This window comes from Neofelis nebulosa, chromosome 3 (assembly GCF_028018385.1).
Source record: "Neofelis nebulosa isolate mNeoNeb1 chromosome 3, mNeoNeb1.pri, whole genome shotgun sequence".
Lineage (NCBI taxonomy): Eukaryota > Metazoa > Chordata > Mammalia > Carnivora > Felidae > Neofelis > Neofelis nebulosa.
In genome coordinates this window covers 37,296,736-37,323,483 of record NC_080784.1, presented here as the reverse complement: position 1 = coordinate 37,323,483, position 26,748 = coordinate 37,296,736, and the positions used below count along the sequence as shown (strand labels likewise).

General features: G+C 45.8%; 1 long non-coding RNA gene across 1 annotated transcript in view; it reads right to left on the bottom strand.

Moving 5' to 3' along the window:
• LOC131506638 (uncharacterized) overlaps window positions 1-26,357 on the bottom strand; it is a 59,832-nt gene extending 33,475 nt beyond the window's left edge. The window contains exon 1 of the long non-coding RNA XR_009259074.1: window positions 25,661-26,357. This is a non-coding gene — a long non-coding RNA (uncharacterized LOC131506638). The remainder of the gene's footprint in view (window positions 1-25,660) is intronic.
• Between the last annotated feature and the right edge of the window lie 391 nt (window positions 26,358-26,748).

The following is a 26,748-nucleotide window of genomic DNA, read 5'->3' as shown; positions in this document are numbered from 1 at the left end:
CTGTGCTCACCACCATGACAGCATCTGCCCCAGCATCACACCATAATCACCTGTTCACATGACTATCTTCCCCACCAGACTGTAGGCTCCTTGAGAGTGAAGGCAGTGTTTTGCCTGTCCTTCTGCCCCAGCCCCAAGCACACTGCAAGGCACATAGTAGTCCTCAACAAATAGTTGTTATATGGTTAAATGGCTGGATTCCTGCTTGGGGCAAGAATGGAAATGATGGGATCTTCCCACAGGTCTACCATAACACTGTGACAATTTTTATCTTAAATCCCGATAATATTAACACTTATCACAACCAGAGGATTTTCACCTCAAGAAAATAATGTCCAGTTAAATAATAGGAGGTAAAACAGGAAAACAGTAGAGAAAGAAGATCACTGTATTCATTTCTTAAGGCTTCCTTAACAAAGTACCACAGACTGGGTGGCCTAAACAACAAAAATGAGTTGTCTCCCAGTTCTGGAGGCCAGAAGTCCATGATCAAGGTGTTGGCAGGGTCGGTTCCTCCTGAGAATCTGTTCCATGCCTCTCCCCCAGCTTCTGGTGGTTTGCTGGCCATCTTCTGTGTCCTTGGATTGTGGATTCACCACCCAGATCTCTGCCTTCATGTGATGCTCTTCCTGTGTTTCTTTACATAATCTTCCTTGTGTTGTGTCTGTGCTAGTTTCCCCTTTTTACAAGGACACCTGTCATATTTGCTTACAGCCAACCCTAATGACCTCATCTTAATTTGATGAACTCTCTAATTTCCAAAGAAAGTCACATTCTGAGACACTGAGGGTTAAGATTTCAACATACTATTCTAGAGGACACAGTAAACTTATAAGAACCCATACTCAAAACTGGCAGGCTAAAGGCATACAACCATAGTATATTCTACAATCATCCTCTGTTTCATGTTCCTCCTGGACAAAATCATGGAAGAATTTTGATGGGTTAAATTGAGGATTTGCTGAAGTTTACTTATGATGCCTTTTCTTCCATGACTTTCTTTCCTCATTTTTTGGGTTCCCCTACTATTGGTTCACTGTTACCTGGCTGCTTACCATGCAATCCTTCCCAGAACACTTGCACATTCCTTCAAGATCCAAGGAAGTCTGAAATTGTATTTCAGACACAGTAGTGGAGGAAGGGCGTGTGTGTGTGTGTGTGTGTGTGTGTGTGTGTGTGTGTGTGTGTGTCGGAGAGAGAGAAACAGAGACAGAGAAGAGAGACAGAGAGAGGTGAAATCAGGAACACCAGGACAGCAACAAGGCAGTCCAGCTGTGTTCCCTGCCTCCTGCTTCCTGGGGACATCATGTCATCAAGGGAAATCCCAAGTGACAGTGTGTGAGTGGATGCAGAGGAACAGATTGTGTGGTAAAGCTATGTGTGGTGCCTGGAGTTGCAAGGACTGCCATGTGAGATATATTCAAAGTGCACAGCTTCACACAAGGTGGGTTGAGGGAAACACCCAGTCATAGTGGACCCTCAGCTTGGGGTCTTGCTGTAAGCAAGAGCACTGGCCTGCAGTCTGGACATGGACTCTGGTCTTGCTCCTCTACTGACATGCTGTGTGAAGCCGGACCAGTCTATTCCTTTCTCTGTAGACTCAGTTTCCCCATCAGTACAGCAGAAGTTAGGGTGAGGTGGGGATGGGATTAGAAGGCTCATTCCCAGTTCTCTCTCATCATGCATCCTGTGAGTGCCTCCAACGACCCCTCCTTGCCAAGAAAAACCATCAGCACAACTGCAAACAAGGAGAGGGCACTGAGCACCAGCCAAGCCTTCATCTGCCTGCTCATTCTAAACAGAAATCACTTACCCTAAACGGCAATCATCCTCGATGGCCTCCTTTCCAAATGCTGTGTATGACAATGAGTGATTTGTAACAACATCCAATCAGGCGCACCTAACCTTCCTGTAATTGCCTGTCCTTTTCAGCGTTCTTAAAAGCTTTCCAGTGGAAAAGAACAGAAGCTCCTTGTCAGAAGGAGGCTATTATACAGACACCCCCCATTCTTTTCCTCTCATCCAGCCCATGTCTGCACCCCCAGTCCCCACACCGGGCATCTGCCTGACGTTGCCATGGAGGCAGCACCCACCAGCTGGCGTAAGTCACCCAGCTGTTCCCCATCCCCACCAGCTCCCTTCTTGATGCCCAGAACCCTGGGGCCAGGACAGCTCATGCATCACAGACCCAACAGATTCCTTTGTTTCCTTCCAAGCTGGAGGAGGTGACCCCAGCAGCATTTTCAGTTCACATTGAACATCATTATGAAAACAGCAGGACTGAACACCAAAAAGGTCCTGGGACATGCTTTGAGGTCACAAGGGCCAAGGCAGATTCCCATCCCCACACATCTCTGCAGGCCAGGATCCTGAACAAGTCACTCACCCATGTTTCATGTCCTGAGCAAAATGACAGCACTCTGCTCTCTGTTGGTCTGGAGTGACAGAAGTCTCGGGGGGGATTTCTTAGTCGCACAACCAATCTCCCATCCCAGTATGGCAGACGAGGATAAAGGAAGGAAAGTGTATGGCCCAAGGCCTAGATTCCGAAGCCCACCAAACCATAGTCATAAGAGGGAGCAAGAATGAGCCATGGCCTGGATGTCCCGGAGGCCAAAAAGAGGGATTGAAATTCTCCAGGAGAGAAAGTCATTGGGAGACCATGCACAACACTCAGCAGTTACGACATGTTTGTTCTGAAAATACTAGATGGATTTCTCACTGTCTCACACATACCATGCTCACCCTGAATCCCTTGATTTTCCTCTGAATTTACACACTCATTCAACAAATATTTGTTGAGTGCCTCCTGCTTGGGAAGGGCTGGGCTAGGTACTATGAGACATGTAGAGATGCCCCTGACAGGTGTCCCACCCAGTTCCCACTCTAATATGGTGTGGCAGGAAGGGAAGCCTTGTCAGGTAGCTAGTGACTGCTCGAGAATCATAAATGTTTTTAAGAGGTACAGGGCCAGAAGCAACCACAGGAAGGAAGGATGGGTGTCAGCTAGCCTGGGTGAGTGGAGTGTAGAAGTCAGGGAAGGCTGAGTGGAAACAGGGAATGAGGGTGAATTAGGCATTATAAGCACAGCCAGAGCAAAGGGCCTGACCAAAAAACATGGGTGGCTATGGTGGAGTATAAATGGAGAAGGAATAGAAAAAGGTTAAATTTGCCTGAAAGATAGGATTAGGGGCAATCTAGAGGGTGTGGGAGGCAAAGCACAACAGGATCAGGGTAAGTGAGGATACAAACGCCCACGGAGGAGTCTGTATCATGACACTGTAGAGCATCAGAAACAAAGATTCCAGAAAAATCCACCTAGTGTGGCTTCACACATGTGGCTAAGCTGGCTCCTCACCATCAAAACCAGACCAACATGTTAGGAGGCTGTACTATATTTTCCCCTCTTTGATTTATAGTCTCCTACAAGGAGAGAGATTGTATATGTCTCGAGGAGACTTGTCTTACACAGCTTTGGACCCCATATTGTGCCAGCTCAGAGCTGGGCATGGCATCTACTCTCATACCTGCTGATCATCCAAGAGACCCTGTTCTTAATCCCATCCCAAGTTCTTAAAAGCTTTCCAGTGGAAAAGTGGGAAACTGGGCCAGCAGTTTAAGTCCAGCAAAAACTCTCCTCTGCCCCTGCTCCTGTGGTTCTGGGATGGTAGAAAGGGAATTTTCACCCAGTTTCCATTTGAACAGGGCTCCTACCACCTCGTCCCATCTTTCTTTTCTTATAGTTCACCAGGATGGCTTCATTCCAGACAACACTGAGCATGCCCATGCACACGCATACGGACACACACAGGCACACACACGCATGCACATGCAACACACACATATACATACAGAAGCAATATTCCCACACATGAACACAGAAGGAGGGAGCACTTCTCATGCCCTTCTAACTCACCCAAGCATTAATTTTCTACCAGTCCCATGTCCTCAAAATACAGGGGAAACTGAGATCACCGAGAACTTCCCCCAGTCCTGACACGTGCACACACACACAGATACACATGCACATGCAACACACATACACACACATGTGATAAAATATGGAAAAATGGCTGGAGGACAAAGAGAGGATAAACAGCCAAAAATAGAAATATAAGACATATAAGGACAGATAGACCAACCAACAGAGAGTAGTACATACACAGACTAATGAGAGAGAGAGAGGAGAGAGAGAGAGATGGCAACTGAAGGAGTAAATGCTGCTTCTCCACCAGGGCCAACAAGTTTCCACAGACCTTTATTCAGACTTGAGCTACCATTCAGGTGATGTGAGGTGTTCTGCTGTGTTCTCTGAGAACGGCCAAAGGGACAGGAATCTCTCTTCTGAATCGTAATGAAACAGTTACTATTTTTACCACCAAACAAGACTCCTCACACGAGTACTTCCCAGCCCCCCATTCCCCATGTCACACCCTGCTCCACCTGCACTGGAGGGCAGTTAGCCCTGGGCCTCCTACCTGGAGAGAGAGAGAGAGATGTTCCTTACCACATCCCTCTTCCCACCCTTGCCTGATTCCTGTGCATCTTGCCTCTCCATACCTTCAGCCTGTGGGCTGGCTCAGGAACTGCTTTCTCAGCAACTCAGTCCCAAATATCCTGTCTACCAGCAGCCCTATCCTATTCTCCCATGAAGGTCCACCCTTTCCAAGAATCTTTCCCTGATCTCCTGCTGGCCCACCTGGCCCAGCCTGCCTGAGTTCCTAAAGGCCACTGTTTTGGGGTTTTTTTTTTCATTTCTGTATCCCTAGAACCATGCATGGTTGTTGCAATCAGTAGACACTCCAGGAAAGTGGAAAGAAGAAAGAAATTAAGGAAGGGAGGGAGGGGGGGAGGGAAGGAAGAAGGGAAGGAAGGAAGGAAGGTGGGAACCAAACCTTGGCCAAGCTCCAAGTAAAAATCCATCTGTCTGCATGGCACAGGACAGATGTTGCTTACCTGAAAAACAGTATCAAACCCTTCCAGCTATTCTCTCTGCTCCACAGTTTCCTCATCTTGAATAACAGAGAGAGCAACAGAACCTACCTTGAAGGGCTGTAGTAAAGTTTAAACAACTTATTGCATTTAAAGCTGCCTGTCACATAATAATCAATCACCTCAAGTTAGTCATTGTCTACATCATTCTCATCATCAAGGGATACGGTGTGCGAGCCACACAGACCCACACCTGGTTGAGAGACACAGCCTCCCCTTGCTGAGTAGATTCTTCCTACAGGTGAATCTAGGAAGGGCAGGCATACATCTTTACTGTTTGTTAAATTGTCTCCTATTGTGTGTACTTGAATGTGTGATTTATGGGGGATGGTTGTGAGTATGCTTTGTACCTCCTATCTTAATGACTTAGCTAGGAACTGATTACAAACACTGAACCACAGTAATGCCTCATTTATGCCTCTTTGTCTGAAATCAAAGAAGTATTCTGAGTGGGCAAAGTTTCCAGATAACTGAGGCTTATGCTTTTAGGCAGAAACTTGTATCATTTTTACCATTTTTGGTGAAAGTCATTTTCCATATGTGATGACTCCATTATTAATGTGAACCGAATTCTTGGCAGCACCTCTGGTGTAGTAGAAATGACACTGGACCCAAAGCCAAAAGGCCTGCAGTTGGGTTCCCTCGGCCCATTAAAATTTGCACACCCCTAATCTCTCATCTATAAAACCACAGTAGGGGCGCCTGCATGGCTCAGTCAGTTGAGCATTTGATTCTTGATTTCAGCTCAGGTCATGATCCCAGGGTCACAAGATCAAGCCCTGAATCGGGCTCCCCACTGAGCATGGAGTCTGCTTAATTCTCTCTCTCTCTCTCTCTCTCTCTCTCTCTCTCTCTCTGCCCTTCTCCCCCACTCACTCTCTCTCTCTGTAAAAAAATGTTATAAAGCCACAATGAGTCCCTCTAACTCAGTAGCTGTCAGGCAAAAAGGGTGTAACATCCGTGAAAGTGCTCTGGAAACTCCTAAGTGCTATGTGAGTCCTGGCTACTACCTTCAGGAAGTATCAAGGTCTGCAGAGCCATCTGTTCTTTTACTAAGTAGTCCCACCCTCCCATGCTGAGCTGTGATGTCCTCCAACTCTTCCACTGCTGTTAGCTTTTCCAGGTAGGTGTCTCTTGCTCCATCCAGCCCTGCTTCCCTCATAGCACTTCCTGCTTCATCACATCACTTTCAGGCTCGCACACATCCAACCAACATGCCAGAGGGAACCAGTGCCTACCTTGCTAGACAAGAACCATCACGCTTTTCCTGCAAATGCAGATAAATCATGTACCCTGAAGCTGGGCTGCATTTAGGGAAGCACCCAGTCCAATTCTTTATTTTAAGATGAGGAATCTGAGCCCCAGGAAAAGGACTTGTCTGAGTTCAAATAGGCATTTAGCAGTGGAGCTGGAACTAGAATTATGTTCTCGTGATTTCAGCCCAAGCAATTCTTCTCCTCTGGTCTGAAAGAGGCCACCCTCCAGGCTGTGTGATAAAGGGATGAATGTTGTGCTTTTCATTGCTTTCATATTTGCACACGTTTGTAGTCAAAATCCATGTGGCAATGACTGTGTAAGGCTAGGCATAGTGATACCAGAAACTTTTCAGGCAGCCAAATGGGAGCCAAGTAAGTGAGGAAGGGTGAGAGAGTGTGAGAGAGGGTGAGCTTGTATAGCTTAGGAACCCCTACCAAGAGTAGATTTTGAAGTTCTGCATCAATCCCCTGCATCTATCAAGGTCACTTGCAAAGGCCCCTGCCTAGTCTCTCATTTTTGCTAATGCCCAAGTTTGAGTCATTTTAAGAGGAGAGACCTGTGCACTTATAGTTGTCCTGCTAACGTTAAGAAGGGAAGCCCTTGAGTAGTAGTGGCAAAGGGGAGGAACTTCAATGCTCCAGAAGGCTGAGAGTCATTCAGCATGGGAAAGGGGAAGAAGGAGAGCTGGGTTGCTCAGATTTAAGACCAGGGACGCCCCAGGGATGATCCAGAGACCAGGAACACAAGCGCCCTGCCCTACATGTATTTGCAGATAGACTCAGAGTCATGTCGCATGCCTTTGTACCCTCTATTCTAGGTGGCCAGCTCCCCATCCTGAAGGAAAAGACAATGGGCTGGACTAGCCCACCATGATGACTCATTCAGTCTGCCCACAGGCCAAAGATATGCCCCAGGCCCAAGGTACTGACAAGTAAGGGTATAACCCTAGTGATCAACTCATTCCATTTGCCCAAGAGCTTCCCAGTTTTAACAATGAAAGCTGCATGCGCCAAGAAAGCCCTCAGTCCCCAGCCTGAGCCTCACTCTCCTCATCTGTTAAATGGGCATAACACCCTGTGCTGCCTTCCTCATAGAACTGCTAAGATAAACAGGTAAGGAAAGATATTTGATCGTAAATCCCTTATTTTCTACTTATGTGGCATTGTTAAGAGGAAAAGAGAGCAAAGGAAGAGAGCACAAGCAGAGAAAAGAGGAGGAAAAGAAAGACTAAGAAGAATAGGGAAAAGCAGGAAGAAGACACAGATAGAGAAGAAATTGAGAGTAATGAGTGGGAAGTTCCCATCCAGTGAGAGGGGAGGCCTAAGTGACAGACAGAACACCTTCAGAGCCCACCTGCCTCTACCTTCCATCTCTTTTAATCCTATGAATCACTCAAAGCCCCATTGGAGCTGGTCTCCTCCTCCAAGAAACTCTCCCTGACCACTAGGACCCAAAGGGATTATTTTCTCTCCTTCAGACTCCTGGAAAATGCAGAGTCTGACATGCCATCAGCCCTGAATCATCTATTTTTCCCAAAGTCTATTTATTTTACATATCAAAATTGTATCTCTCCTTTTAATTCCTGCACTACTCGTTACTCCTGTAAATCCCCGTAATACTCAGTATACGTAAGGGCTTATAAATATTTGTAATTGTCTGAGTGATTAAACAGGGGGAAAAGTAAATGGGCCTTGTCCAGAAAGGAACTCCAAATGACCTTACAGTCTTCCAGAGCCTGCCTGCAAGTGGGCATCACCTCCCTGTCTTTACAAAGAAGAGATGGAATGTAACATGGACCTGGGATTCTGGAAACCTGGGGTCTTGTGCCAGCTCCTCCACCTCCCAGCGGGGTCACTTCTGCCAAGCTACATTCTCCTCTGTAAAATAACACATGTGGCTGGACCCTCTGGTACCCCAGTGTGGCCTTGGATCAGCTGCACCTGCTGGGCACTCCTCCTTAGAAATAAACAACCTCAGGCTACCCCCCAGACCTGCCAAATCAGGCTCTGCACAAAGTCCCCAAGTGGTCCCAGACGCATGCACATCAGAGCCTGAGATCACTGTGGTTCCTAATGGTTTCGACATTCACCATCTTCCAGCCTCTTCTAGTCCCATTCTCAAGGACAGCCTAAAGACCCTGCAGCGACCTGTGAGTGGCCTGGACCTTCCAGTCCTTGCAGGGCAGCCCATCTGTTATCTGAAGCTTTCTCCTGCCTCTCCTGGTGGGGCCAAATTCATTATTCACAGGAAGTTTTCTCAGTGGAGAAAAGCAAAATCATTTCATTCCACCATGAAGAAAGCAGTTAGCTGGGCACTCAGCTAAGAAGGAAGTATTCACCAGCACACAAACCCTGATAAGCATGCCCTCACCAACCCAGATTCTCTGACTACACACAACACTTCATCTGGGAAAGTGACTTGGCCTCCAAGTGGGTTTAATAATCTCCTTGGGACATTGTAAGGAGATGAGGAGATGGGCCAGGGCTCACTGCTGCCTCCCCAGCCCGTGCCTGCTGCAGGTTATATATGTAGCTCACTTGCTGTGGGACCCCTGCCTCCCAGAGGGACCTCTCGGCTCACAGTGGAAGCCGGACCTCCCCAAGTGCCCCCTCCACCTTCAGACAACTGGGAGCACAGAGCCACTGAAGTACAGAAGCTCCTGGAGCCCTGCTGAGGCCCTGGCCTGGACCTGGGCAGGCCTAGAGCAATAGGCTACAGCCAGGGGAGAGGGCCTCACATCTGCACCTGGCTGGGAAATCATATTCAGCCCTTTGCTCCCACTGTGTTGGCACATTCATGTTCCGAGATGTTTCCAAGTCACTGAAATTCATCATTTAGGCCCCAGATTCATATTGTTTTCAATGTTTAGAGTGTATATTTTTCTAAATAGGATGACAATCTCTTGCTTTCTGGAGTGGAAATGCAGAACACAGATTATTTCTTTTTCTTATTTATGTACCTCATTATGATGGAAGCCCCATGGGCATGGGGAGTTTTGTCTCTGCTTCCTGCTGCCTTCCCAGTGCCTAGAACCGTGCCTGGCACTTTCAAGATGCTCAGAAGACATAAGCAAAGCACCTTCCTGTGAAGAGCTCTGAAGATGAGAAGACAGATGGATGGATTCCTCTCCCTATAGGCAGAGCTCACAGTGCAGCCAGTGAGGCTTACACTGGCCTGGAATGTTGGGGGGGGAGGGAGAGAGGGGTTCCAGCACATGATGAGGTGTGAACCGTGCTGACTTCACAACATAGGCTGCCCCGCACTAATGAGCTTTTTGAGCCACAGCATCAACACTTTAAAATCTACCTTCCCTTTCTCTCTGCCAGGTTGTCAGTTGTCACTCAAAGTTGCATGGAATTGTAAACAGGATGGGAAGTTAGAGATCATTCTCGAGAACAGCTGTCTTGTCTGGCAAGACAGCACTTCTCAGTCTCAACACGGAGCCTTGCATGCTTCTCCCTATTTATTCCAGCTGGTGGCCTGAGAAAACTTTCGTACCCTTGATCCACTGCAAAAGCCACATTTTGCAGTGAGGAAGCTGAGCACCAGAAGTCAAGTGATTCCTAAGGTCAAGTAGCTCAGGGGAAAAAAGCCCAGTGTCGGGTCTTCTGCCTCCCAACCCAGGGCTCACTGCTTCTATGGGCTGCATGCCTGCTTCTCATGTTCTGTCACAGACTCACCTCTAATTTCCTATTGGTGGAGGGTGGTAGCAGGGAGGACAGATAAATAACTTTGTTAAAACTATTCCTAAAGTGAAAATATATAGCCATTGTTCTATTTGTTCAAAATCACACGTCATTAGGGAAATGTGAATTAAAACAGTAAGATATCACTACACACCTATTAGAATGGCTACACAGAACACCAACAATACCAGATGCTGGCACGAATGTGGAGCAACAGAAACTCTCCTTCATCACTGGTGGGAATGCAAAATGGTACAGCCACTTTGGAAGACAGTTTGGGGGTTTCTTACAAAACCAAAGACACTTTTACCATATGATCCAGCAATCACACTTCTTGGTATTTACCCAAATGAGTTGAAACTTAGGTCCACATGAAAACCTGCACACGAATGTTTGTAGTAGTTTTATCCATAATTGCCCAAACTTGGAAGCAAATGTGATATCCTTCAACAGGTGAATGGATAAACATACTGGCACATCCATACAATGGTATACTATTCAGCACTAAAAAGAAGTGAGCTATCAAGTCATGAAAAGACATGGAGAAATCTTAAATGCATACTACTACGTGAAAAAAGCCCATCTGAAAACGCTGCATACATATGATTCCAGCTATATGACATTCTAAAAAAGGTGAAACTCATAGACACATAAAAAGGTTGGTGGTTTCCAAGAGTTTGGGGGAGGGAGGGAAAAGAGTGATGAATTGGTGGAGCACTAGGGATTTTTAGGGCAATGGAACTATTAATCTGTGTGATACTGTAATGGTTACATGCTAGGACACATTTGTCCAAACCTGTAGCGTGTACACCAAGAATTAAGCCTAAACTGAACAAACTGAAAACTTTAGACAATAATAATGTTCCAATATTGGCTCATTAATTGTAACAAATGTACCACCCCAGTGCAAAATAGTGATTGGAGAATCTGTGAAGAGAAAAAGGAATACAGGGGAATTCACTGTACTTTCTGCTTAACTTTTCCTTAAACCTAAAACTGCTCTAAAAAAGGCGGCGGGGGGGGGGGGGCCTCTTCATTAGGGAAAAAAATCCTATGCCTGCAGTGAAAACATACAGGCACTGTAGTCTCCCTAAAATGCGTGAACTTGAGTACCCTACACTGACTTAGGGAGGAAGAGGTGGGTAGGAAACTGGCCTGCTGTTCTCTGCCCACGTCTCTAACCTCACAGCTAGTCGGAATCCCAGCTAGAACTCGAACCTGGTCCTTGATTCTCAGACTGTGACGCTTGTCCTAAACTACCCAGACACTGAACAGAGACACCACACTGCCGTCCTAGCATCTGTGTTTTAAGAGCCCCCTCCATTCCACCAGTGGGTGGAGGGAATTCTGTTAAATTTCTCAGCATCTTGTAATTCACAGAAATAGTTCCTGACGCCTGATGTGAATCCCCACGCTGCCTGGCTCACCCCCTCCTCTTCTTGCTTTATTCTTAGCGGAACTTTGGTAAATAACCATGGGTTATTCCCCCATCCAAACGCAACCTGTGGCGGGGGTGGAGGGGAAGACCTCACCGCAGAAGCCATTCAGGTCGCGCTGCAGCCGCCGGGCTGACAGATCGACACCATGTCACGTGCAGAAGTGAACGATAAAAGGCTCATCATTTCACTAAAGCCCTCTCTATTCACCCTGTACTTTTCCACACACTTCATTTCCCATCATGGCTGACTGCCTAAAGCATTCATGTGAAAATAGCAGATTTTTGCCTGTGTTACTCCCAGTCTCCTCCCTATAATGCAGTTTACTGGATTCTCTGAAATGACATAAACACTTGGCGTGTTCCAGAGGGAGAAACAAAGAGAAAAAAGCATTAAAATAGCCAGTGATACAGTCATAGAAAGGGGTTTAGGCCTGTAATTTTCTAGGAACAATGAAGTCAGAAGCGTCATGACTTGCTAGAAAAGCCCTTGGAGATGATTTCCCTTAACAGATGGGGAAACTGAGGACCAGGGAGGTGAATTCTTCCAAGTTCTACATGTGGAGGAAGATGACTGCTGTATGTTCTTTATGGGGTTTCTTTCTAATGGAGCACAAAAAACATAAGGAAGAATTCTGAGCAGGGCCTAAGAAGAAGAGTGTAATGGGGCCATAATAATGGGCCACTGATAGATGTTTTCATCAGGGCCTTCGGGGGTTCTTTCCCCCAGAATCCACAAAGCAGAAAGCCCATGGCCCAGTAAGATGAGACAGCACATGAAGGGACATACCTCAAGCAACAGCTGTGTGCCCAGCATGGGGGGCAGACACTTTACTTGGGTTGAGTCAGGTTCCCATAATCATCACATAAAATCTTTCTGGAAAGATCTCTGGCATCCCAAAGCAGGATGTTCCAGGAAAGATATATAATAATCGCCAATATTGACTGAAGGCTTATTACTTGCTAGGTGCTGTCTATGACCTTAAACACTTTATTCAACTCATTTAAAGCTCACAGTGGCCCTATGAGGTTGCCATGGGTTGTTCTCCCACTCATCAGGTTACAAAACTGAGTCATCAGAAGGACACGAGGACTTCTTGAGGTTACACAGTTGGCCAGGGGTGGGCAGGATTGCAACCCAGAAGTCTAGCCTCAGAGCTGAGGTAACTATGTGCCTGTCCATGTTTTGAGATGTTTACTTTCCTCCACCTGGACTGCAGCATAAATCCCCTTCACTGATGGGGCCCAGATGAGTTCTTTTCAAAGTTATTTTTGTACATCATCCTTTAAATTTAATCCTCACAACATCGCTGCAAAGTGAGCAGGGTAGAGGTACTTACCCTCACTTAACAAAATAAGAAACCAAAGCTCAGAAAAGTGGTTAGTCCCTGGTCACACAGCTGACATGTGACTGAGCACTGGTGAATGTCCACGTGACTTCATAGACATTAGACTACCCCACACTGTCTCTCTTCTCCACTGAGCCCAGGGAATGCCCCTCAGGAGAAAATCCAAGTTTCTCAGCAATCCTACCAAATCCAAATAGGAAGCCCATTCTTAGATTCCAGCTCAGCAAAACCACCACCCCATCTCAAGCCTCATTGTGATTTCCTCAAAGAAGCTACCCAGTGGTTGCAGCACCTGTGGGCAATACAACTTGACAAGCTTTGCCTGAGGGGGCCCGTTTCCTTCTAGTTGACTCCATCTGGGCTAGTTTGGGTACCATGGGAGTAGCAAGGATGCTCATCCTCTCCTTACCTCCTTTTCTTTCTTTCTCCTTTCACCTTCCCAAGACTTGCCTCTGCTTTCCTTCTCCTCACAGCAACAAAGCTTTTGAACCACCCCCATCAGCACAATGTGTTAGTAATTGTGCAGCAAGGGTGACATTTAGACTCACAGTCCTGGAAGAAAATCGCATGGATTTGGAAACGCCAGAACACTAAATTTAACCAACCCTGAGGGCCCTGGGGAGTCAGGGAGGAGGAGTGAGGGCAAAGTTTTACCCTGGGACTGGTCCCACAAAATGCAGGTGCAGAACCATCCCTGCCTGCCTCTCCCTGCTCTGCAGGAAAGGGGTAAATGGAACTTCAATCAGCCTACATTCACCTCTCCCTATTGTCAGGTGCTTGCTCTGAAAGCCCCTAATCATTTCTTTTATTGTCTGGCTTAACACAAAGCAGAGCAAAGCAGTGTCAAAGCTGTGCCTCTCTCGGCAGAAAGCCCTGAGGTATGTTGATATATGTGTGTACAGACATATGAATATACACACGCCATCTCCTCTCCTTCTATCTCTCATGCACATGTGCACACACCTTGATTAAGAAGGATGTACTGAAGAGAGAGGTGCAGAGCAGAACCACCCACCCCATCCCACACCCTCCCCATGGAATGAGAATAGTTAGAAAGATACCCTGACTCTCATTCCCCAACTCCATAGACAGGCCTTCTAGGGGGACACTCCTGAGACCCCACCTTGATAACAGATGCCCAGTTTGCCCTGTGCTACTGGGGGAGCATGTGTGGTCTAAGCATTTTAGAATTTGGAATCACTGAGAGTTTTCTCATTGCCTCAGTTCCTCATTTTGGCCAATGGATCTGAAGTGCCAACAAGGTAACTTTAGCTTTACCTCCTTCCTCTGTTCAAGTCTGTTGGAACACAAGCAAGCCTCTGAAAATAGAGGTTAGATCGGCCAATAAGATTTAGGAAAGTAAATAAATGCTTTACAAAAATTTCCCTTTCATGTGGAAATGCTTAAGCCCCTACAAAATGTCAGACCCTGGGCTATTCTGTTGCTTAATAAGATACAAAGCAGGGACCAGATGTGGCAGAGGGAAACAAACTATTGTCTTAACAGTTGTAACCAGGATGCCTCTTAGAGGGAACAGTCTTTGCTTAGGAAAATACTTCTTGAAAGACATGGTATGAATGATGCATTGCACTTAACAGCCCCTGCTTCCCATACTGTTTCATGGCCATGCCTTTGCATAGTGTCTCCCATGCTGACTCTGGGCTGGGCCACATGGACAGCAAACGTAATGCAAACAGAGGCCTAGAAGAAAACGCTCACACATTTTCACTCCCTCTTCAATCCTACCCTCATGGTGACAACATGCCTGGGCTAGCATGCTGGACATGGAAGAGGGTGGAGTCATCCCAGCCAAGGCCATCCTAGACCAGCCATCTCTGGGATGATGCACTTGCTGATGACCTACACATGAAGAAGCCCAGCCAAGATCAGCAGGAATACCCATAGACTCATCAAAAATAATAAATACTTGTTGTTTAAGACACAGAATTTGGGGTGGTTTGTTACACAACAAGAGTCAGTTGATACACTTGGCTTAGAACTTGAGTCCCAGGGGACACTGGTTAACAAGGATCAAAAAGGATCCTTAAACCACAAGGAACAAGAGGTAGGAAGAAGAAAAGAGCAAAGTATAGAAAGAATGGCAGGAAGGAAGAGGGGAGGCCAAGAGAAATGGCAGGGGGACTTAAATATTCGTGATAGCTAATACTCAATTTTAAACTGTGTTACTTCAACATATCCATCCTTATCAAGTGAAGTCTGCCTCATACATAAAGGCCTTGCAGCTGTGAGTGAATGAGTGTGTACAGGTGTGTATAAATTACAACAAGAGGATCAGTTCAACCTCTGAGTCAATGTGATATGGAGCAGGGACATTGAGGATCCATACCTAATTCGTGGCAGCACAGTTCAGGAATAAAAGTGACCATGAGAATGTAAGTCCCTCAGGAATTTTTAGAGGTCTTGGGGAAGCATTGCCCCCCAACCTCTGCAAATATAGAACCAATCTTATCTAAATCTTAAAGGACAGGTGCTCCAACTGACTTCTGGATTATGTACCCAATGCATGTTCTTAGGACCCCTCTTCATGGGAGTCCCCTGCTAAGTGGGAAAAGGCCCAAGAATTATCCAGGCCTGGGTTCCCACTTATCCTAGCTCATCCTCATAAATGAACACAGTACATGTGCAGGCACACACACGACCACCACCACCACCACCACAATTTCAACTCACACATGCATCTCCTGAGCTTTCCAGAAATCTCACAAAGAAGAATTTATCATGAAGCTAATAAAGCTCGAGTGTCAGAGCTCCTCACTTCCATGACCCCTTCCTGCTTTATATGCACAATTTTGCATTCTTTTTTTTCCCCCACAATCACACAAGCTTCAAGCTCCACAAGGCTTTTGGACTTTTGGAGCTCCTACTCCAAAAGCTCCAATCAAACATAGGGCTCCCAACCAACTTATTCTCACTATGAGTCACACACAGGCTCTGTGCTGCCATGGGGCTGTGCTCAGGAGTGGCATTGCACCCAGCCCAGATATCAAGAGTAAAGTACCTACACCACCGACCCCTTGCCCCACAAATCTGCCAACAATGTGGAGTTATCCTCCATTGCTGCCACAAGTAAGACCTTTCTAACATCTCCATCCACAGCTGTGTAGAAGTAGACAAGGTCCTAGAACACTGACAGGAAAAAGGTCAGAAATCCATGGGTCACATTTCCTTTCTTCTCCCTTCCCCATCCTTCTCTTTTCTCTCTCCTCTCTTCCTCTTTACCATTATATACATTCTCCTTGGATCATCTCATCTGAGCACATGACTGCCAGCACATCTGCCTGCTTACCAGATACATATCCCAAATCTCAACATATCCCAAACTGAGTCATCCTTTCAAGCACACCTGAATGTTCTCCTGCATCCCCCTCCCAGACAACACCACAACTCATCAGCTAGGCACCAGGCCAGGGGCTGGAGATATAAACTTCTTCCTCTGTGCCCCATCCCCAAATTCCATTTTTATATTGTTAAACTCCACTATGTCCCCTCTCCATCTGCGTGGTCACCTGTGTCCAGACCTGCTTCTCTCTCCTGGACAGCTGTCACTGACTAGGCACACTGACTATGGTCTCATCCCACATCCTCCATGCTGAGCCAGGATGATAGTTCTAAAATGAAAATACTAGTCTGATCCTCCTATAAGCAAAACTCTTCAGTGGTCCTCCACCAACCACCAAGGTCACAGTCCCTTTATTTGTCATCAGAGGTATTCCATAACCCCCACCTCCACTCCCTCCACAGCTTCTGTCTGCAGCCTTGACTCCCACTGCTGCCCTCACATCTCTTCAAGCACCCCAACATCTGTGTCTGTCTTATTATTTCCTGTCTCCTCACTATTTCATCACCTTGAGGTGCTCTGTGCCCCATCTCTACTCCCATTCCATTCATCTAGCAGGCTCTTACCATCTTTCAAAGCCTAACTCAGCATGTCCCCCTCTGTGAATACTGTGCTCTGACACCCACTAGATCACCTCTCCAAGGTGCACTAATCACTTTCATTTAAGCTCTGGCTTTATTTTATACCACTGTATTACACCTGGTATTTGATAAGAACTGGGTAAATCACAGAGCCCCAGGGGTCTCTTGGTGTTTAAGATTGATGTGAACTCCAATTCATGGCCAGTGGAAATCCAAAGACTAATTTTGGATCTATGAATTCCCTGGGAAACTGCATGCTCATGGTCACCAGTGATTATGAGCTTCTACATTTATTGATGAATGGATGGATGAATGAATAACTATACCCAAAAAGCATTGATAAGTATGGTATACTACTCTTTCAATGTCCTTGGGCCACCCACATCAGGATATTTTCATTACATCTTCAGTTCAGGGTGTCCATAGATTAACATCCGTCCATTGGATCCTTTTCCTACCTTGCTCCTCTCCTCTCTCATCTCACCCCCATTACACCTACTGGATTCCCACTAGGAACTCCAAATTCTTCCCCCTTCATTGTGCAGAACATTTCCTCACCCTACATCAGACAGCCAAACGTTGCTATGGAATCACAATAATGCATGAGAACCCATCAGGGTCCATCCCTTCCTTTAACTGTGGTTGTAGCTATAAAAAAGAAAACATTACTTCCTTACAAACTGTCCATCTCTCCCAGAGACTGTGCCCTCCTGTGAGCAGAAGGGGCCTGATTCATTTTCTATCTCCCGTGTTCCACATAGTATACATGCAATAATGTCTGCTGAATGAATACATGAACAAACTCACAAATGATCCCACTGTCCACCTTACCCTCACCCTCTCCATGGATGCAGACTGGAAGGTGGGGGAAAGGTGAGTTCAGGATGCACAGGAGTATACAGCTGAGGAACACTTTCCCGCCCTCCTCCTGCATGGACCATGTGTCCTGTCTTGAAGACTGGCCTCTTTCCCATCAAATGCATCACCTCAGCCACCTTCAGTGGTGGTTCAGCATATTTCTGTGTGAAATAAATGTTATTTTCTGGTGCACCCAGGTTTCATTATTTTTCCTGTCAGAGAGAATCAAAGTGAGAGGGAAGGAGAGGCTGGCAGAAAGTGGCTTCTTGCTTACACCAGAAGGAAAAGGGTAACATTACCCAAGGAAAGAGAGGGAGGAAGGGAGAGAGACAGAAAACTCACTTCCTCATTTAATCAAGTTGTAACATGGATTATCTGAGGTTGAAAAACAGCTACCTCGTTCTTGAACCAGTCTCTTGCTGTGTCTGGGGCTGTAAAACCCTTTGCGATTTTATCTTTTCATAAACTTTTATTGAATCCGATGTTCAAGGGGCCATGGAGGATCATCCAATTAAACTCCCCCCACTAATCCTACTCTTAAACCCCAGCACTAAACTGATGGGAGATTAAAAGCTAATAAAGATGACAAATGAGAGATGATCTGCAGGTTGATAAGGGAAATGGAGTCGGGTGGGGATTTACAAGAGACAAGCCAGGCCCAATTTTGGAAAACACAGGAACAGAGGGGACTTTCATGGGAGCAAGTGTAGAGAATTATGAAAAGATGCACCACGGACACCCACGACGAAGTCCTGCTCAGTGACACTGTGATCTGGGGATGAGACAGGCTACCTGGGGCCAGCCACACAGCAGTAAGAGGGCCGACTTGGCACAGATGCACCACGGTGGCCACCACTAGCCATGGAACGCCATTGAACCAGGAGTCCTGTCAACAGGCGGTTCCTGATACAGTCATTATCATAACGACAGCCATATAGTTGCCCTTTGTGGAGCACCAAGCACATGCCAGACACTGTCCTATGGATGTAAGTCATGTGCATGAGGAGTGCTAGCCCATTTCCTATATTAGAAAACTAAGGGCCAAAGTAGGCAAACAATTCCCACAGGCCCGTGCAAGCAGCAAAGTCAATACTACAACCCTGTCTTTACAAGAAAATAATCCCCATTTCATGCGGCTGCACTGAGAACTCAGTGAAGGTTCTAGATTCACACTGGTCCCCCCAAATCCAACTTCCTTCCTTTCCTTAGACCCATATCTTGCAATTTGAGCATCTCAAAGGGATCTTTAAATTCCTCACCACCGCCCCAAAATGCAATTTTTAACTATACAGTGAGAGTGATTTTTCAACATTCATGCCAGATAGTTTGTATCAATTCATTTAATCATTCCACAGGCATCTATGAAAACCTCTCTTTGCCAGATTCTTTCATAAATATGTATCAAACTAATCCTCACATCAGCCCTGAGAAGAAGGAATTATTTCCTCATTTTAATTAATGAGTACACAGAGGCTTAGAGAATCCAAATGATTCTCCTGGGATCACAAAGCTAATAGTGACAGGGGTGGAATTCAGGCCATGTGTGCCTGGTGCTCAAGCCTGTGCTCCTCCACAGCTCTGTCCTGCCCTCACCAGTGTCCAGTCCAGTGACAGGAACGAGACAGTTGGATACACTCACAAACAGCAAAACAGGGCTGTGTGGTCCATACCATATGAAATACACACACTGCCGTAGTAGTTTCTCCAAAGGAGGGCATTTCAAGAAAGGATTCATGGACAGGGAAGCAGTTTTTTCTGGGCTTTTGGGGGTGTCCAGTTATGGATGTTGTAAGGAGGAATATTCCAGGTGAAAGAACAGTACGAGAGGAAAAAATGGACCCTGTTGAGTACCCCAGTTCAGCTTCAGTGTGTGGGTCTCAAGAAGGGAAGACATGATGTATAAGGAAGTTTGGGTGAATTGGGGCACCTTGATTAAGGAAGTGAGAAAGCAAATTAAAACCTATGTATCACACCATCTTTCCCTGCTTCACAAGGCATGATTTCTCCCAAGGGACCAAGTCTCAGATGACTTAACATGCAAACCAACAGGACAACTCTCCTCACAGTTGACAGAAAAGGCAAGCTTTTGGAACTTGAATGGAATGAGCTGAGGGCTAGAAGTCAGCAGACAGGGTTTGCAGTTCTGGTTCAGCCATGCTATCTGAGCCCATGGCCTGGCACCACTCACCTTCTAGGATATGTCCTTTTGTTTCTACAGAAAACGAGGGGTTGAAGGATGAGTGTTTCTCATGGGTAATGCTATCAGTGTTCAGTGAAGAATTCACTTTGGCTTAAACCACCAGGAACCTGCAGTCTTCTGAATTCATCCTGGCTCACATGTACTTGAATCTTAGGAATATTAAGTGTGCCAGTTAATGGGTCACATTCACTGGATCAGGTGATGCCCAGTTATCTGGTTGAACATTATTTCTGGGTGTATCTGTGAGGTTGCTAATCTGGAAGATATTAGAATTTGAATCAGTAGACTCAGTACAGCAGATTGCCCTCCCCAGTGTAGATGGACATCATCTAACTCATTGAGGGCCTGAATCAAACAAAACGGTGGAGGATTCTCTCTCTCTCTCTCTCTCTCTCTCTCTCTCTCTCCCCCTGACTGATTGAGCTGAAACATTGATCTTCTCCTGCTCTCAGCACCCAGGCCCTCCAGCTTTTTAACTACATCACCAGCCTTTCTGGGTCTCTAGCCTACACACAGCAAATCGTGGAACTTCTCAGCTTCTATAATCACACGAGCTAATGCCTCAATAACAAATCTCTTTGTGTGTGTGTGTGTGTGTGTGCATAGGTGAGTTATGAATATATACACACATATATGGATATGAATGGGGACAAATATGGATATGGGTGTCGATGTGGATGCGGGTGTGAATATCCCATTGGTTCTGTATCTCTGGAGCACCCTGACTAATACAGATTTAAGGACCAAGCTAGTGCCAGAAAAACAGAATTTAAGGATAAGCTTTCTGAACTGGTTCTGGGGCTTCTGGAATTGGCTCTCTTATCTGATTAAAGATGCTAATGACTCTATTCCCAGCAGTAAAGATAACACTGATCTTTCATAGCAGCAGAAACTAGCTCTTTCTGAGGCCCCACCAGTTACCTAACCCTTTCATTCCTTTGATCTCATTTTGTCATCACAGATGCACAATGTAGTTTTGATTAATCTTATTTTTACAGACAAAAACAGAACCAAATAAAACTGAGGCTCTGAGAGTAAGAGACTCAAGGACACATGGCTGGCCCAGTGTCTTATCTGTTGGCATGAATTTTTTTCACTGCATCAGTGGTTCTCAGTCCTGGCTGGTCATCGAATAACCAGGGCAACCCCACCCCACAAAGGTCTCTGGAAGGGCATTTCAGGCCTTAGCATGTTTTAGAAGCCCCTCAGGCACCTCTGTGTGTGGCCAGGGTTGAAAACCACAGTGTAAACCACTGTTGCTTCTGGAGAAGACAACAGCCCTTGAGTCCAGCCACCACAGACCTGTTCCTCAGCCTCAGCCCCACCCACCAAGTCATCTTAGCCCAGGTCTCTATTTTACAAGTTAATATTCATTTCATCACATTTAATTAACACAGGGAGACTAGAGCTGTCTCAGCCTCACACCCAGCTAGCAGGAGCCCGTGCCTCCCTCGGAGTTCAATCACAGCACTGTCTTGCGCAATTAGCTTCCTTCCCCCAGATCTGAAGGGTCTGTGCCCATAAATATCAACCAATTTTATTGATATTTGTAATTAAAACCACCAAATGGGTCACACTTGATTGAACAAGTTTGCAACACATACATCCATAATGGGAACATGAGCATATTTGTATGTGACATTTGATAGATAATAATCCTAGGCATTTCTCATTTTCAGAACATCCTGTGGGTACCAGCTAATTAAGCCTCATATGTCTCCTGGGACAGAGGGTGTTATTCAGACACACCCCTTTGATTGTCTTTGTTCCTGAAGTTTCAGAGAAACCAAGGGCCAGGAAAGTAGGGACCAGGCTAAAGACCACAGAGAGAAGATGCCACAGGCACTAGGTCTGACTGTGCCAACTTCTTAAGTTTCTTCTCCTCATAGCTTCTGTCTGTAGCCTTCAAGGAAGCTGGTGTTTTTAAAAACCCAATGGCAACAAGAAGGAGCTCTAAGCCTCCCCAGAGGCTCCAAGGCTATCTCTCTAAAGTTCAACCTCATGATCCAGTTGGGCCTTCCATCCCAAAAATTAGGTGGACAAAGCCTGACTCATCCTTTAGTTCAAATCTTGTGGGGCGGGAGTGAGAGCTGCCACAATCCATCAGCACCATGATCCCATCTCTGTGTTGGCCCAGTTGTAGCTGTGCCCACAGGTTATTTGGGATCCTAACTTTTGCTATGTGTGCCCAAAAGAATTATCTTTGAGCTGAGGGCAGATCCAGACCACAGCACTCCTCACAGCCCATAAGTGGAGCAGAAATGTTTGCCATTCATGGGTCCAGCATAGGGTCAGGTTATCAAATCAGCCTCCCTCTCATTTTCCCTTTGAAATCTCATTGCTCACACATACCCAGGGAGATTAAGACCTTTCCCCAAATCCCCTAACGGCATTCTTACAAGAAACAATCAGTCTTCAAGTGAGTTACAAGGAAACCATTCTATCCCAAAAGGCAGCCTTCTGAGTGCTTGGGCAGGAAGACTATTTCTCTTGTGATCTAGAATAAATCCCTTCATTTCCAAACCCCTCAAGGGTGGAAGGGAATTCCAGGGGGGAGCAGGAAGAATGGGTGGAGAGAGACAGCGTGAAGACAGATGAAAACAGACTACCAGGCAACGTTAGAGTGAGGACGTTTTTACTGTGTTATGATTTAGGCCACACTTGCCTCCAAAAATGATTTGAGACAGTTACAACAATAGGCACATATCCAGTAAGGCCATTAAACTAGAAATAAGGAGGACACATAAACGTCTGCAGAGAGTGACACTGAGGTGGTCATCATTCCCATTATCCCAAAAGCTCAGGTAGGAACAGTGTGTTTAAATAAGCACAAGGTGCTTCATTGATCATCAAGACAACTAACTCAATTATTCAAAGACTAATGATCCAATTTGTGTTTAATCTGGCCCTGTGGCACCAGCCCTTTCTCTCTTCTGCTGCCTAACTATGAAGAATTTCACTGTTCAACATGTATCTAACCAAACATGGTCATGAAAAGGCATGGAATCCGAGAACTTCACAGTTGGAAAGGACTTTCCACAATCACTTAAGAAGGCTTTTTCCTAAGTTCAGGAGTTCTTTTTAGAGCTGCTATATCAGAAAGTTGTGCATCATAAACTTGAATTCCTCTAAATACAGGGGGCTTGCTACCTCATGAGGTATTTTTTTTTCCTGAGAGTCTATTTTACTGTTACACAATTTGAGCTATTAGAAGGCTCTTTCTTGTATAAAGACAAAATCCACCCCTTGGAGAAATCAAGCAGTGATTCCAAACCTAGTTGATCTTCAAAATTATCTGGGATGCTTTTGAAAAGACATCCTGGTGGGATCATAAATTAGTACACCCCTAGAGAAAACAGTATGGCATTATCTGCTATAGCTGAATGTACACACACCGATAGCCCTACAATTCTACTCTCAGGTATACACCCAACATAAATATTTGCACATGCACACCAGGAGACCAGTACAAAAACATTCTCAGCAGCATTAGTCACACTAGCCAAAAACTGCAAACAACCAAAATGTCTATCAACGGTAGAATGGGTAAACTTGATGCATTCAGAAAATTGAACATTTCCAGAGCAGAGCTGTCCAAAAGCATTTTCTGTAATGACGGAAATTGTCTGTTCCACAGTGTTCAAGATGGTAGCCATTTGACACACATGACTGTTGAGCACTTGAAATGTAGGTAGTGCAAGAGAAGAACTGAATTTTGAATTTGATTTAATTTTAACCCGTTTAAATTTAAATAGCCACTTGCCCCTAGTGACTACTGTACTGGATAACACAGTGTATTAGAACAGTGAAAAAGAGCAAACTGTAGCTATATACAATAACATGGATGAATTTCATCCAGTAAGAGAAACCAGACCCCCCAAAAATACATACTATATGATTACATTTATGAGAAGTTCAAAAATAGGTAAAATCATACTAAACGTTTAGGGATGAAAGTTAAACCTCGGGGTTTAGGGGTGCATGCTTAAGTAGCAAAACTTTGGGTAGGAAGGAAAAGGCAGGGCCATGGGGGAGCTCCTGGAGACTGGGCATATCCTATTTCTTAGCTGTGTGGTGATGTCACTTTGTCATAAATCATCAAGGTATCATTTTTGTTTGGGGTGCTTATCTATATGTGCTTTATATTTCACAATTTAAAAATGATTAAAATACAAATTATCTTTGCAACTTTTCTGTAAATCTAAAATTATCCCCAATTAAGTGTTTATTTTTTTTAAAAAATACAGATTAAGTGCTTCACTTCAGATTTGTTGTGTCAGTTTCAAGAAAAGCGGCCCTGGAATTCATATTTTTCAAGAGCTCCGGATTACTTCTCTTGCACAGCCTATTGGGGAAACATTGCTGCCTCCTGTATGTGGAGCCTTTTCCACAAGACTGAATGTCCCCCAGAATCTTCTTCTGTTCCTGGGATGCTCCTGTTTCCACTCTCTAAACACTGCGGGTTCTCAGGGGGCTCACTGTAGTAGACAATCACCCACTAATGCTGCCTGGGCCTCAGCATGGTTCTGTAGCTGCATCCTTCCACACAAGCCAGTGCCAACCTAGCTGCTCACCACTTGCCTTGAGAGCTGGAGAATGAGCCACCAAAGATGAATGAGGGTGAGGTGAAAACTAGTGGTTACAATGAGTGTTAAGAATCCCATTTGTTGCCATGTCCTGGGACTCAGTTGACCACAGACAATGGTGCATGTTAGGATGCAAGTCTTTGGCAGTGGGCCAACATCTGCAATGTGCTCATTTCTCCTATCAGTCTGCTTGACCCTTTCCACCCTTTCCTTCCTGTATTCTGTAAGCTGCCTCCTACAAGCCCTTCTATAAGACGTGCTTCTCCCTGGTCAGACCTAGCAAAGCCACGATCACTGAAGTTTCCTCCACCTCTCTTTTCCTCTTGGAAAGTCAAGTCTTAAGTATCAAGAATGCAAGGTTGATTGGGAAAGGGAAGAGGGAGGGTTTGACAGAGCGGGAGTCAATGAGTTTACACCAGGAAGTTTAGAGGTCACATACTAGGGAAATGAGCAAAAGTGAGGAGATGTAGGCATTGAATCATCATTTATCTCATGTGACCCCCACATTAGCTCTGAAGCAGGCTGGCAGGGCCACTGCTCTGCACAACTCCAGGGACTCCATGGGCAACATAGTCACATGCGTCCTAGAGTCTTGGGTTGTGCAGTGCCCAGCCTGTGCAGCCATCTATGGCAACTCTGTAGGCTGGGTAGGTTTTCTTATTCCCATTTTTAGAGGAAGAAACTGAGGCCAGGAGAAGCAGTGGGATTCATACTCACATCTCTTGGCCACAGCCCTGTGCTGTTATGGCTACCACACCAATGGTTTCTGTCAACAGAATAGTCCTTAAAGGCATAAAGATTCCCCATAAACACCCACTGGGAAGTGGGCAGGGACTCACCTTCTCTAGGAATAGAGAAGGACCCATATAATGCCAAGGAAGCAGGCCTTCAGCCATCACAGTATCCTCCATGTCTAGTTTCCAAAAAACGTAGCAGGAGGCCAGTCAAGTTTAGAGCATCAAGAAAAGAGGCTGTGGAAGGCATGGGGAGAGAAAGCCAGACTTCACCTGCATGAACACATTCAGTGAAGGCAGAGCATAATTAAGCCTAATTGTGTAAGCCCTGCCATGCTTTCGAGAGAGAGGGATGCCAAGGTCTCCAGTTATCTTCTGTTCTGTGCAGCCCGCATATCCCCACCCGAAGGTCACCCTCATTAACGCTGCCAAAAAAAACCATCCCTCTGCACATCCAGTTGTTCCACTAATGGGCCCTTCTACCTCTGCCCAGGCATATTAGCTGCATGAACGCACATGTGTCTGCGCATCTGTGGGTGTGCACATCCGTGTGGGGTCTGTGTGAGTGCGTGTGCCTCTGGAACTGGACCTGTTTCATTTTCTTCTGGTATTTTATGTACTTACACAGTCAAAATTAATGGAATCAGTTGAGATTCAGATGACATCACACTGGTGACTCACATCTTGACAGATGGATGGGTTTCCCCCCTCTACATTGCTTTCAAGGTAACCTTGATTTGTCACACAGCCACTGGGGAATGTCAGAAAGCAGGATTTTTTTAATAGACATTTGACTTAGCCATCCACAGTTAGCAATACGAGCCTGCGGGGGGGAACAGGGTAGAGAGGAGTCAAGGAGCAAAGCCACAGCTAGTCCTCTCCAGGGACCGAAGGGTGAGCTAATTAGTGGAGTCCTCCCCTGAGCCAGCCAGTACTGAGCCACCCATCACTCCTTCAGAGGTGGGGACATCCAAGGGCCAATCTGCACACTGCACTGCTCTTGCTCCCTGGAAGTAACCTTTCTTCAGCAACATTTTTATTGAGCACCCTTTCCTATTGGAACATAAACAGGTATGGAGGGGTAATAAATAGTAAGAGCAGCTGTAAAACAGTGGAACAATAGAACAGGGTTGCAATTATGTAATCATTTCCGCTACTAGAATTTCTTTGAGGGAAATTTTCATTGGGAAAATGCAAAGGAGAGAGGATGATGACTCACAGCCTTTTAAGACTCAACCTGCCCCAGATTGTGTGAGTCCAGAGGTCAGACTGACATGGCTGGATGACTTCTAATTGTCAAGTCCAAGGGTATCAGCAAAGATCTTCTCTTCCTACTTAGCATTTTTCCATCTTCATATCAGTTCCTTCCTCTGCCTGGGGTTTGGGGAGATATTTCTTCCTAAAACATTAACTGCAAACACCAGGCCAAGTTAAACCAAGCAATCTAGGTTGTTACAAGCAAGTAGCTCGCTCATTTTTCTAACAGCCTGGCTCTGAAAGCAGACCCTGAGTATGCACCGAATGGGCAAGTGGTCAGCCTTTGTCATGCTTTGGGGCAGGCAAGTTTTCTCTCAGCACCAGGTAGACAAGACACAGACACTTAGACTTCCAGAACTAGAGGCTTCTTAGCAACCATCCTAACCAGTCTTTTTCTCATTGAGTGGTGAGTGAAGAATAAGTTCCTGAAACAATCAGCACAGGGTTCTTCCTCA